Here is a 15,783-nt window from a genome sequence, read left to right on the forward strand (position 1 = left end):
TTCATAATTTTTTATCTTGTTGTTCCTCAAAAATCCCCTCCCTTTATTTAACAATCTACAACAATGCAATGCTTATTTTTCCTATCAAATAGAGTAGAGGATTCACCTCTTTCCACCAAGTGGTCTGCTTTTGGTTATCCCTCTTGTCAAAGCATGTTTCCATATGTTTTTTTTGAAAAAAATGTCTACATATGAAGGGGATTCCTTCATAGTCCTTAGATTGCATCCAATAATTATTATCATGCTTCAAACATAAATATGTTAGAGGAGACTTCATGTCTATTTCAACAAGAAAGTGAGCATAGGTACTATAGAGGAAACCAAGAGAACTCACATCTACACCCCATATTTCTCCCAAAGTATCACCAATAGATTCATAGTAAGATGCCAACTAATATTGCATTAATATCTTACAAAGTCTTTCCCAAATTAGAATCTTATTCAAAGGATTCAATTGCAAGGTTGAGAGCTAGGTACAATTATTTCAGAAGAAGCATACTCTTATCTTCCCATATCCATTGGTAGTTGCACTATATTTTCTTTCTAGATTGCCCAGTGTAAAAATTAACCACAAAAAAACCTATGCCCTAGGATAAATCTAAACATCTCCTTATACAATAGTATTACAAAACTCCAAGATCAGTTTGTGCAGTTCGTAGAGACTTGACCAAAACCCTTAAATCTCTCAATTAGGCCCAATAAAAAAAAGAAAAGAAAACTTCTTGTGTTTGTCCAAATTTCTACCAATGTTTCTTTCCAAACACATAGCGAACTTGTCATCTGATGGCATAATGCAATTCATGTTAGTTTTAACATTGTTCCTCACCCTCCTCTATCTATACTATGTAGCACTGAATAGTCCTTCCCTTCACTCAAGCATCGTGCTGTTCACCTTTAACAACTACAACACTCCTAAAATCCTTTGAAGCTCGGTGTTGGTAGAAACAAGCAACCCTACCTTAAGAAGCGAAGGTTTAAGATGTGGAAATTTTCTCATGTTCACCTTTGAATCTAGTCCTACCTTGATATGGTGACGAGGCTCCCCTTTGATTGATATAGTGCGGAGGCTCCCCTCTGGTTGAAAACCTAAACATCCTATACAAATAAGGGGCGTTGCTATCACATCCTTAACATAAGCCTCACAACTACTAAATTCCTAACAACCTTTTCTCTTCTTAGGTGACAATCTCTTGTACCATTCTCATTGTCCTATAAATTACTTCACACTCGATAATGAAACCCTATCCTTAATAAAGAAATACATAATACTCAACATATTTTTATATTTGAAATAAATTATAAACTAGTTTACATTTCATTATCATACTTGGAACAAATCCACCTTTTTAATAACTATTTAAACATTAAATTACCTAAATACTTTAACTTGTTTAATTGCCAATTTTCTCGTTTACATATAACCTACCACTCTTTCGATTAAATCATTTAAATTACGTTGTCACATTTTTAAAAGGATAATTAATTTTCAATATTATAAAAAGACATATTATTTTAGGAAATGGTTAAGACATTTTCTTTTATTCCAAAAAAATTGAATCACAGATGCACGAATCGTATCAATTGTTTCTACATCCTCTACAAAACTCCCGAGCCACGTCAATAACTCCGATCGGTGAACTCTTCCATTCAATATTTATCCCACATGCAGCAGGGTACAAGTGACGGAATGGAAAGGGAGGTATAAATAACAAAGGATGCGGTGGTATAAATCATACCTTTCTCGACCTTTTGGCTAAGATAAAGTTTAGCACATGTTCTTATCAGTATAATATCTGATATGTGTAGTATCTGTTATTATCAGTACAATATCTGATATGTGGTTCAATGAACCACACAATATTAAATTAATTATTTCTTGAGGGGGAAGGATCACACTCGTAAAAATAATTTCTCCATACAAGAAATAAGTCTCTTCAAATCCAAGCATGCAAAGACTTGACCATAGAGAAACAATATTTGCCAGTTTTTTCTCATCTCTATTGTAAATTTGCTAAACACCACTAGTCTCTTTGCTCTAGACATCCGATGGGAGACACTTTGTTTGCTTGAACCAAGTAGGTGTGACATTCTTCAGATTTGGTCCTAGATAGCTGCCTGAATTAGATTTGGTTGCTTAAATTAGATTTGGTGTGGATAGCCGCTTGAATTGTGACATCCTTCAGATTTGGTCCTAGATAGTTGCCTAAATTAGATTTGGTCGTGGATAGTCGCTTGAATTCCAACTTCAAACTTATTTGCCAGTTTTTCTCATCTCCATTGTAAATTTGCCAAACACCACCAGTCTCTTTACTCTAAGCCGTCCAATAAGAGATACTTTGTTTGCCTGAACCAAGTAGGTGTGAAATCCTTCAAATTTGGTCCTGGATAGTTGCCTAAATTAGATTTGGTCCTGGATAGCAACTTGAATTCCAACTTCAAAACTTATTTGCCAATTTTTCTCATCTCCATTATAAATTTTCCAAACACCACCAATCTCTTTGCTCTGGTCGTCCAATAGGAGATACTTTGTTTGCCTGAACCAAGTGGGTGTGACATCCTTTAGATTTGGTCCTAGATAGCCACTTGAATTCCAACTTCTATGTTGGAACAAACACAAAGCCCTTCTGTAATCCACATATACCAAAATTCCATAAAATCTCGTGGTTGAATGTACAGGCTTTCCTCCTCCCAAAATCATTCATGAATTTGAGAAAATTGTAGATTATTCCCATTGAGAGAAAAAATGAGGCCTCTTTTGTAGCAAGCCTTGGAATTGGGCTTTTATTTTCATACCCCATCTTCAATTTCTTCCCTTATAATTTTCCATTAAGTCACCCATTTAAAGCACCAAAAAAAAGGTTAGTAACTAACAATGTGCCACTAACTTTTTGGAGTACTCTGTGGCCAAATTGTACACTAGGGTTTGAACATTTGGCGATAAACTTGCATTTCCTCTCTATTTCTTTGTAAGGGCTTCACATGTTTTGGGTGTGTGTGAAAAACCAATGTATTGTCCTGCCAATAAAAAAATTAAAGAATCATTTCTTGGACCTTTAATAAGTTCAAAACCTCTAGAACAAGGGATTCTTTTAGCTTTTTCCTTTATTGTCTTGGGGTTTTTTCAGTTTCACTCTCCAATATATTTCAATTCTGTTTAAATATATTTGAAACTACATGAGCCTCTGAGGAATAACACTCACCTATATTGGATATGCCCTCCATTGTTATATTTTGATCAAAGTTATGATGGACTGAATCAAAAACTATTTCATTTGTTATTTCTCTGTCATCTAGCTTAGTCTTGAATTAGATTAAATTATTTTCACCATCAATATTCATTGGCTTTGTTTTATATGTGCCATATTTGGAACAATTTTTTAACAAAAAATATCTTTTCTAAAAATCAAATGCTTTAGTTCTCGTATACGGTCCGAACTTGAAAGAAGACCTTTGCATTGTTTGCTCATGGTAGTTTACCATTAGACGAAGATGCAGGAAGATTTCATTATCTTTTAATCCAATTTGGTTGCAAAGTCATTAAATTCTTAAACCTATTCCATATATCCTAAACCCCATGGCTTCACAAATGAACATGATTTTCAAAATACCCATTTGGACTGCTTGGTATACCCCTAGTTGGCCATTTTTTATTTGAGTTTTAAATCTTATTCTAAATTTGGCATTAATAATTTTATAGAAGTGTATGCATTGGATTTTCTCGAATAGCCCAACTTGGTATTTTTAATTTGAATTTACAAAACAATCCAAAATTAGATCCATAATAGTTATAGCTCTTATTCCATTACATAATTCTTAGTTTTGGGTAACATTTAATTAACATGCTCCATCTGATTCTCTAATAAAATATAATATTTTTAAAAAAATCTAATTAATAAAATACTTATTCATATATAAATTAACAAGAGGTGCAAGAGTTATCAATTCAAATTAACCCAATTTGAACTTAATCCAAGATTCCATGTCTTTATAGCTTATAGCTAATGTATGCAACTCTAAGCTCATTGCCATCTATAAGATGAAATATTTAAATTCTACAAGTATTAATACCTTTTGAAGTAAACTAAGCTAAGGTAATATAAATTTCAATTTCTTTTCTTTCAAATATTAACTTTTATAGATTTATTTGGTAATCATTGCTCATATTCCACAAATTCTTGAAAAAACAATTACAACATCACTCATTTCCAAACTCTAAGAACCTTTACCTATTTCATAAATATAAGGTGCTATTTTATTGGAGATTTTATCTAGAGCTAGAAGCTTGTCTTTTTGGCTTACTTCAATCTAGTAGATACATCATTATTAACCAGTGATTGAAATGCAGACCTGCAAATGCTACAACAAAGCTCACTAATTAAATTTTGCATGTATGATGTTCATCTTAGAAATTGTGACATGTTTCTTAAGAATCTTGACATTAATCTTCTATCCAACCCTTGCAAAAGGCAGGGACTCAAACTCTTCTAGAGCTCTTGTTTCCTGAATGCAAGGTTCAAAACTTAAATCAGATCAACCCACCCCCAAGTCCTCCCACCTGGGTTTCAAGTTGGTAAAGTCATTCGAGATGATCTTCATAAGACATGTAGTAATTACATTTTCTTTGAGGGTAGGGGATTTATGTTACTCTTTATACAAGAATTTTGTTATGCATACAATTAAGTGAGAAATTGAGCTTCTTGTTGCTTTAAGTTTGTATGGAACACCTGTGTGTGTCGTGTTGAAAGTTTCAATAGGTTGGAAAAACGCACTTGGGGAGACAATTTCATAGTCGTTCAGGGTAATTTCAGGCATCTAGAAATCCTTATCTATATGTCAAAACTTGTTGATTTTTTTGATGAACCTCTGTAGGTGAGTTAAGAGCTTAAAGCGAACCTTTCAATTTTTTCGCATTTACAGATTTCTTTGTAGAACTTGTAAAGTGCGAGGTGGTCTGGAATCCATTATGTTCACCCTTAATAATCACTCAATAAAAAAATATGTTTTGCACAAATGGAGCAATCAACAACTTAGAAGCTAAAAATTGATCAACTATTAGTACATGTGTGATATGCTATTAGTACATGAGATATCATTCTTTGGGACTTTTTAGGAGCAGTAATTGGGGGATATATAATGGTAGACATAGCAGTCACTGGGATGTGTGCAACTACTATGTTGTCTCCCCTAATTGGATTATGAAGAGAAATGATTTTTAATCTAAAACATTTATGAAATTTAATAGAATGAAGTCCGCTCTAAACTAGAATGAGGTGTATTGTAGTTTCTTTTCCGCTATGTTATGGGTTCTCGGTGAGATTTTAATGCACTTTCTTTTCACTTTTCAATAATACTAAGGGAAGAGACCAAGGGGATAGGCTAATCTCCATCCAAAATCCACTAAAGACAAAACAAATTCAAACTTTTTTTTTTCTTCCAGATTCACGAAAACATAGTGATTTTTTCCCAAATTTGTTGTTGTTTTCGAGTACAAACTATGTAGATTATGAAGATCAAACACAATTTTTTAAAGAAAAATCTATGATGTTTTTGATTTTTAAAAAAATTGGTCAACTGTATAGTTTGGATGGAGGATAGTCGCGTCCGAGACCTAGTAGTCATCCATCTAGGCTAACTTCATACACCTAGAACTTGTAATCTATAAGTCAAAATTTGCTGATTTTTTTGGTGAATCTTTGTTTACGATTGAAGAGCTTAAAGATAAGGTTTAGGCGTTTCACATTTATAGAGCTCTCTGTAGAAGTGGTCGAAAAGTGTCATTTCAAAACATTCATCCGAGACTCTCATTATGTTAACCCCCAATAGTCGCTCACCCCAAAAAAAGTACTTTTTGTACAATGGACCAATCAACAACCAAAAAAGCTAAAAATGATTAACTATTAGTACATATGTAATCGTTGTTAATACATATGCTATTTTTTTAAGGATTTTTTAAAGTAGTAATTGAAGGACATCTATAACAATATAGTTTCGGTCATCACACACCCTCATAGCTATTGGGTCTCTTCCCTTAATAGACATTAAGCTTTTAAGTTAAATGATTTTTCAAGTTTTAAAATAACACACTTTAGATTATAGATGTCTTTGGTATATGACCATGCCAAAATCTTTAACCCTACTTTTCATGTTAGTGATAATAAACATTTGAGGTACTCTCACCACCATCCTCATATTCTCAAATATAGAATCCTTAGACTGAGTTACTTTCTAATGTAAGTGTTTTACCCAAATTACTAGAGGAACAAAAGGAATCATGTTTTATGGGAGAATGTTGTGAATTTTTTTCTAAATCTTCAATTAGAATGAAACTTAACATCCAATATTAATGGATGTTATCAAATTGTTACATCACATAATAGGTACAATTTTTTTTTTATAATATTGATTAAATTGTTAGATTACATAATAAGTTTACATTTTTCTAATAATATTTGACAAGATGTAGTTCTTTATCTATGAACAATAAATCCACACTTACAAATCTAATATTCACAAGAGTTCTTCAGACTCTATATATATCTTTTCTCATTATTGATATCAGAGGCAATCTTTATAATGGTAATAGTTAGAGAGATCGTATACGAAATTGAGATATTTTGAATTATTTAATACAATTCTCACAAACTCAAAGGTTTAAAAAATGCTAATTGTCTATTATTATCTTAAGCATCAAATCATTATCATAGGAATCATATTGACACAACTCCAAATCAGTCAAAGCTTATTGCTATGAGATAATTTGTAAATATTTCTCGGTGGCTCATTGCAAAGTTTTTAAAATTAACAAATTCAAATTATACTTATTAATTAACTCTATGAAGCATGTGAAGAAAGTACATGGATGTATTACTTGACTCTCATCCAAAGCTAGCTTCCTCTCAATTTCAGTTATTATTTAACTATTAGATAGGACTCATAATGTAACACAACTATTGTTACACATGTTATTAAACAATGATAACTTTATATGTGAGCATATGTTCTCCACCTTTCATCCATTTCCTTACATTATTTGCATTCAATTAATTAGAAATACATATAATATGAATATGATTCATTTGATGAGAATGATTGTAAGTGCTATCCCATAACCACTTATATTTCAAAATGGAATTGCATTGCTTATTCTACAATAGGAAGAATCATTTTATTTTCCAAGGAAGGATCCCTTATGCTTTTGACTTCTATTTTTAATCAATGATAGTTTAAGCAAGTTGAAATTTATGCCTATTTTATTTTCTTGCAATATGTTATTCATTTAAAAGTTCTCATCTCGTAGGTTTCAATATGGAACATTCATTAAAAGGAAAATATTGTTGGAATACAAATACCACTGAGAGGAGGGCGGGAACATTCATTCTCTAATAATGTAAACCTATTATAGTTGTAGACCAATTTCAAGGAACACCAATCCCTTACACCTGAAGCACCAACTTCATGAATACAAGAAGCACCAACTTCGAAAATGAACAAGTGAGATATAAAATCAGAGGATCATCTCTGTTACAACACAAATCATGAATCTTTAGTTTCAACTTTTTATTGAAAACACAATGCAGGATATACTTCTATTCTCCTCAAAACTGTAACACCCCGCTCGGGAACCCAAGAGAAATAAACCTAACATGTTACAATGTTTACTGAACTATTTTTTTTTTGAAGTTTAAACAACATCAAGATAACATTAATGCGGAAGCAATATGAACATACACAACAAATACACATTTGCAATTACAGATATAGTTTCAATTCCTCAAAGGTTCCTTTACGTTGAGTCACATTTAATAATCTTTAAATTAATTAGTTTAAGTTCCAAGTACAATGTCTCAAGATCATAAAGAAATAACAGATACATAATCGCATAAGCAAATGCATAAGTATAAACAATACAATGAAAGTCCATCCAATCAATAACATCCACTGCACATGTCACAGGGTATGTGAAAATAGATACAATACACCAGGATATATGATAACATATATACATCATCGAAAAAGAAGTCTCTGAGATAAGAAATAAGAATGATAGAGGTACATCTTCTGCAACGAACATCCAACAGCTAGCAATGTGAAGGGGGACCCAAATGGTAAGAAGGCACTACCTCCCGACCGCGTGGTTACCTAGTCAGGCTTCCACTCCCACCGTGCAGGGAAGATAATGAACGATCCACGTATGGTAAAACAAACATAAAACATTCCTAGGCAAGGTACCCCTAATAGCCAAAACTACCTCAAAGGTAACACATGCTACTCAAGAAGATAAAATAATCCAAAAGTAAGAACACTCAATCCAATACTGACACCACATAACCAAACATCATACACGAACCAAGTATAAACCAAATACCAAGATCATAAGATAAAGTCAACGAAAGATAATCATCTCAAGTCAAAAGCCACATGTCAAAAGTACAACATCCATGAATCACCAATCATCCTCAATGAAAGTAAATATCCATAATAAACACAATCAATAATAAGTACACCACTAGAGATACACAAAACTACAGAGAAGACTCAGGCTACATACTAGGGAGTGTCATCACATGGCTGCTTGAGTTACCCTGGACTGATCTCTTAATAGATCCTGGACCCTCAAGCATTGAGTTACCCTGGACTAGTTACTCTGAACCCCGGACCCTCAACATCAAACATATGGAAACTAGAAAGCCCTCTCAAGAAGACGAGGCACTCATCTCATTCCCATCCTTAGTCTATACAAGCACTAAAGGCATGGGTAGATCAAATATCTCTAACTTATCTTTTTAGTGTATTTTCCCCACCCATAAATTTTAGTTACTAGATTATCACTTATTACATAACTTGCATTAGGTTACCCTAGTACTGACCACTTTGGGTCCCGGACCCCTATGCAAGCCACTCCCAAGTCACATACCTAGACAACCTCTCCTAAGCACATAAAAACACAGTTGTGTCCCATACCACAACACCCATAAAGATCAAACTTGGTTCCTTAACAAGCAACCTGATAACAAGATGGATCAAACTAAATCCAAATACACATAAATGCTCACAAAACAAATTTCATAAGTATAAACTCCAATTTGAATCACAAGAATCATCATAACATCTAGCCACATAATAGTATCCAAGAAATCTCACAAAACCTCTGGTGTACATCCTAGACTGGTCGACATCTAAACAACACCAAAATCCAAAAAGAAATATAGACAGTACATAGAAAACATCATAGTCTCACAGTTGGATTTGATTGCTAATATATTGTCGAATTAATGTAAGGTTTCAATTTTCGTTTTCAATATAAGTTTCAATTTGCATTTCAATGTATGTTCAAGTGTATACGATTCTCAGTATTACTCATACAATACACCCGTGTATTTGTTTGAATTAAGGTTTTAAATTTCCAATTTAATACATGTTTTCAAGTAAGTTTTCCAGTTAACCTTCATAATTAACCCTTGCAATTAAACTCATTCTTGTTCATATAATAACATATCAAGACTTAGAAGTAATATTAATCATTTATTAAATTATTCGATTACTAAATAGAAATATTTCCCAATTCCATTAATAATTCAAATGGTTAAATAGTAAATATTATTAACCATATTAATTGCATTAATAAAATTAATAAACATTATTACATTTTAAAATTAATAAACATTATTACATTTTAAAATTAATAAAAAAATAGATTAATAAACATAGCGTATTTTTTTAAAAGCCCGCCGGCTTTATAAAGGGTCGCCGGCCTCCCCATAAAGGGGCTGTCGAGTAGCGTACCCTGCTGCGCATGGTCTGCGCCAGTAGTGGTACGCTGTACCGCTGCTGTCGCAGCCTGCGTCAGCAGCGTACGGCGCCAGCAGGGGTTATAAAAAATTTCATTTTTTTTTTAAATTATTATTTCTTTTTTTATAATTTCATTTTTTTTAAATTTATTTATTTATTATTATTTCTTTTTTTTATAATTTCATTTTTTTTTTAAAATTAATTAATTAATTATTTATTTATTTATTTTATTTTTATTTTTATTATTATTATTAGTATTATTATTATTTTTTAACTAAGTCAAATTTCAATAATTTTGTTTATTAGAAGAACAACCCTTCTAATAAATTTAGATAAATTATTATATATGAAAATTTTAAGAATTGTATTATAATTCTATATTCTTTATTTTATAATATTTTTCTCAACGAACTTCATAACAATATTATTTTAATATATACATATTTTAATAACATTTACGATATTAAACTGATAGGAAAAATAAATTGAACCCTTCGAATTTTCAATCCTAAGATTTTCATTTCCAAAAACAAACCCCTTCCAAATTTAAATTTCTTAATTCCATTTTAATTCAAAACCCAAATTTCAATTTAATACTAAATTTCTTTCAGAAGTAAAACAAGGTTTTCTAAATAGTTTTTCAATCCTAATTCCTAGAAGAAATCAAATCGCAAAAGATTCAGAAGAAAGGTAGCAAGATTCATTCAATAAAATTTGAGAAAGCAATTTCCAACAAGCATGAAGAAGACAAAGATCCGAAAGTGTTTCTAGAATGGTTCACAAACCCTACCTTGATCTGATGCTAATAATCTGGTGAAACCCTTGCTAATCCGAACCCTTCCAAGCTTCCAAAGATTTCTTTGCTCCCCTTTCCAAAAGTGTGTTCCCTGAAAACCTGTGTGTGCAATAATGACCCAAAACCCTCTAATATAGAATCTAATTACCTTTTAGGGCTTCTGTTCCCACAACTCTAAAATAATAATTACTTTATTTAATTAATTCATTCATGCACAATTAATTTCCCTTTTAATTAAAATTATTATTTTATTATTCCTTTCATGCACGTTAAGTGAATTGTTAAATTACTTTATTTAACTTTCCACTTTACTTTAATAAATTTATAACTTTTTAAATCTCATGTGCACATTATTAAAATATCTTTATTCAAGTTCACATTTTTATTTTTTTAAATTAATTTTATTTTTAACTCATGCATAATTCATGCGAACTATAATCTTTATGATAATTAAATATCTTTTCACTTTTAATTTCATTTTTAGAAACTTAATTGATAAAATATTTATTAACTTAAATAACAATAATATTTAGCATTTATTTAAAAATGCACTCTAAATATATTATTATTAAATTAAATTAATATAATCACGTTCTAAATTTAAACTTTAACTTTTATCTCCAATATTTAATTCTCTCTTATTTAATTAATTCATTCATGCACAATTAATTTTCTTTTTAATTAAGATATTCTTTTATTAATCCTTCATGCACTTTAAGTGAATTGTTAAATTACTTTATTTAACTTTCCACTTTGACTTTGCTTTTAAATTTAATTTATAATTTTAATCTCATGCGTACTTTATTAAAATACTTTTATTCAAGTTCACATGTTTTTATCTTTTAAATTAATTTCTATATTTTAAACTTATTCATGCAAACTTAAAACATATTCATAATTTAATATCTTTTCCTTTTTAATATATTTTGAACGTTTAATTTGATAAATATTTATTAACTTAAATAACAATAATATTTAGCATTTATTTAAAAATGAACTCTAAATATATTATTATTAAATTAAATAAATATTATCCTGTTCTAAATTTAATCTTAAAACTTTTATCCTCCAATTAAATTCTTTATATTTAATTAATTTCTTAATTAATTAATTATAATTAAATATTCATAATATCATAATAATTCTCCATTAAATTAAATTATTAATTTAATCTATTAATTAGACTTAATTAATAGAAAATACATCAAAGACTCACAAAACAACATACGCATAAAATACTCACGGGTTTAAAAAGGGTAGACAGTCTGTTACGAGTCCTCCTTGCAGGACAAGTATTATAGGCTTATGGCTAGGATTGGACCTGATCATTATCTTCCCATTCTCACCATTTGAGTATTTGTAATAGGGCACACTCATCCTGGCAATTCAGGGAAGTCGATGCCCGGTACCTGCATCCTGCATAAAAGACGAGCATGTACATGTATATAATATATCTAAACTAAATAGACAATGGCAGGGAGTGGTTCATAGTGTAGATCCCGACTAGCAGGTGACTACGACTGCCTCCCTTAGCCACATCAAACACGTCAGACAAAAAGATAAAATAAACACGCACACCATACACATGCAAGTATGGGGTAAGTATCGTAAAAATCACAAGTCTAACATCAAATTCGTACATATAATAATGCATCTCTATCAATACAACATAATCATCATTAAAGACATCACTAACGTCATGTGAAATGAAATCAACAAGTATATATGTAATCCAAAACATGAAATAATATCATAATATTGTAAATCCAATATCTCTAAACTAATCAATGCATAAAATCAACCTAAAGGAATTTGACAATGATAATAGAATGTGAACTAGGGGCAGGCACTACAAAAACATTCAATATCCAAATATATTTTCTTTTCCCATTAAAAGATTTGATCACATACAAATATGAATGAATGAAGAAGCAACATATAACCCTTCTTCTACCTCTGATAAAATTCTGCAATGAAAATCAAATCACAAATATGGATTAAGAAACATAAAGCATTACCCTCTTCTTTGTTGATAAAAATCTGCATGCAAATTGTTTGGTCTACAAGGAATCCCACACCAATTCTGCAACTTCTATCAAACTAAAAATTCTATTTGTCTCATTTTTTTATAGTAAACAGTCGAAGCCTTTGAATTGTATAAATAAAAAAAGAAATTACTAGTATCTCAAGTATCTCTGTTCAAACATGTAGTGGTAGGAAAGATCAAAGAAGAAAACCTCTAGTCTTACTTAGGACTTTCGTCTTTTACACTTTCACATTTTAAAAGGGGCATACCACTATTTATACATTTTTAGGAATATGTAATACAACTTCAGATAATTTGAAAATTGTAATTATCTTTCTTTGTGACTAATCTCGAGAAGATTCTGTATCTTTCTTCTTTGATAGGACTAGTCGTAAAATGACTCATTGATCTTGATATTTCAATTTGCGATTGAGGTAATGTGATTACTCCTTCCCTACCTACTAGCATAAATTGAAACTCATGTGAAATGTTAGTACAGTTAAGACAAAATAATATATCATCAAATTTGATTCCCGTGTTTGCTTGACAAGTGTTTTCCCTTAGTAAATTTTGAATGGCTTTATAATATATGAAATCTCCATTGATATACTACGTGTTTCTTAGGTTACATGATACTTCTTAACCACTTCCATAAGAACCATCTACGCATAATTCTTTTGTCTCTAATTCTAGTTAGGTTAATAGTTAATTCCAATATGAATTTTAGTTAGATGACCTTCTCATTATGGCTCTAACGTGAATGGTACTCTTAAATCTAAGTTTCTGCCAATTTTACCGATTTTAGGATATTAGGCTTCTAATCTGAATGAAACTGAGCTTGTTAAAATATTACCTATATTTGATTGATAACATGACAAGGTAATGGAAGTAAAGAAAGGGGTTAATGCTAATAAGATATACTAAGGACATACTTGGGAAAAAGGTACTACAACTATGTAGCATGAAAGGTTATATCCTCACCATATGCACCTTGGTTTGCAAGGAAATCTGCCCCTGTATTACCTTCCCGATGTATATGTCTAATCCTTATTTCTTCAAATTTATCTACGAGATTGAGAACAGTCTCTAGTTTTGAATTCATAACCTAATTCGGGGTCTCCCTTTTCCTTATTGCATTTAGGATTATTTGGGAGTCCCCTTCAATTTCTAAATGTTTGATTCCTATATTTTAAGCCCAACAAGTGTCCTTCATGAAGGGCTCCTAGATTGGCTATATTGTTTGTTGAGATACCTATAGGTTTGGCTCTTTTGACCATCCAATTTCCTAAATCTGAACTAATAATACATCCTATTCTTGCTATCCCTGGGTTACCTCTTTACGGTTTGAAGTTTAGTTTCATCCATCCTCTTGGTGGTGGCTCCTATTTGCATTCTTTTTTTGTTTTTAGATTATTTTTTATTATAGACTAAAGGTGGGTTAATTAGATTAATCCAATTCTTCTTTATTCCTTCATCCCAATCTGTGAAGGTTCCTTCTTCTTTAATTGTTTTTCGTAGGTAGTTGTTCATTACTTCTATTATACTTGCTTTTACTTTATTGCAAAAGGAGGGTGTGCTAATTTTTGTGTTGCAGAATATGTGTTTGTTTCTTTCCTTCCAGATTTCCCACATTAGTATTGCAAGAGATATATTCTAAAGTTTGTTGTAGACCCTATAGTTACTTCCTTTGGGCCAACCATTTAGATGACTAATGAGGTCCTCAAGTAGTGGAGATGTCCAAAGTAGTTTTTGTCGGAGCTAGTTCCAACATTCCTTAGCATAGGAACATTGGTATAGTAGGTGTTCAGTGGTTTCTTTGCTTTCTTTACATAGGCTACATCTCGATGGGCCTTCAAACCCCATCTTCCTAAATCTATCGACTGTTAAGATTCTCTTTTGTGATGCTACCCATAAGAAGATTCATGCCTTCGGTAGACAAGTTGTATCCCAACAAAGCTCTAGTGGCATATTTATATTGTCCCACCTTTGTGAGTTAATTATAAGGTTATATCCCCTCTTCACACTATACTATCCATTTTTTGAGGGCCCCCATATGAGTTTATCCTCCTTGTCCTTGTGGTTAACTTGCCACTCTTTTAGAATTCCCTCTAGTATTTCTTTATCTCTAGGAGTTAGGTTAACATCTTCTAGTGATTTCCACATCCATATATCCTCACCATTCACCTTTTTGGATTTTATATAGTTGGCTACCTTGGTTCCCCACAAGTTAACTAATGTGTCTCTAATGGTGAGGGGAATGTTAAGACTACCTAGAAGGGGATGTCCATCCAAGGAGTCTTCTTAAAATAGTGTTTCTTCTCCTTTCCCAATGTCCCAATTTGCATAATTACTGATCATTGATTAACATTTTTCCATAAAATTCTAGGCTTCTGTGTCATGCCTGACCACTACTTCGGGTTTTTTTTGCATATTAGGACTTTGTTGTTATAAGTTCTTTTTAGTTGTTATGTTTTTATTTCTGTAGAATTTGGTTATTTTTCTATCCTTTGGAACACAAGACTTATGCTGAACATATTTTCTGTTCAGAACTATTTTATAGCATTAAAAGTTACTTAGGATTTTAGGATTTGATTTTGGCATATATATATATAATTGCATGTTGATTGGGTATCGATTTTGTTTTATGTTTCTAACTCAATGTAAACTGCTTTCTGTGTTTGTATGCTTTGGAAAGAAAGTTAAATATATTGTATGTTTAACTTGACATTTCAAATACATTTGAACATTAATATGCTGTATGTATTTATAACTTGTCATTTGTATTTACTTATGTGTGGCTGAGAAGGGATTGAATTATTTCATTGGATTTGTTTTCAGTATAGCATATAGCCTTGTGCTGTAAAGGGATTAAATTCTTCTGAATACATATACCTTAAGATGATTTTGATTACTTGATATATATATATATATATATATATATATATATATATATATATATATATATATATATATATATATATATATATACTTGTTATTATGAAGGGTCTAAATACCCTAAGTTGAGATTGGCATAAACATTTTCTATTTTAAAAAGGGTTTAAATACCTCTTTAGTATCATGTAACCCTAAATAGGTATCGAATGCCATGAAAGAGGGAACATATTCATTGTTTTTGAAAGCCAAAGCATGGCGGTGGCATTGTGACTGTCAT

The 15,783-nt window shown here is 31.2% G+C and overlaps 1 pseudogene; it reads left to right on the plus strand.

Moving 5' to 3' along the window:
- The first annotated feature begins 1,732 nt into the window (after positions 1-1,732).
- Positions 1,733-1,896, plus strand: LOC149550166 (U2 spliceosomal RNA; annotated as a pseudogene).
- The last annotated feature ends 13,887 nt before the right edge of the window (positions 1,897-15,783 follow it).

The sequence above is a fragment of the Cupressus sempervirens genome, chromosome 7, assembly GCF_028749045.1.
Source record: "Cupressus sempervirens isolate cs-2001-9-10 chromosome 7, ASM2874904v1, whole genome shotgun sequence".
NCBI lineage: Eukaryota > Viridiplantae > Streptophyta > Pinopsida > Cupressales > Cupressaceae > Cupressus > Cupressus sempervirens.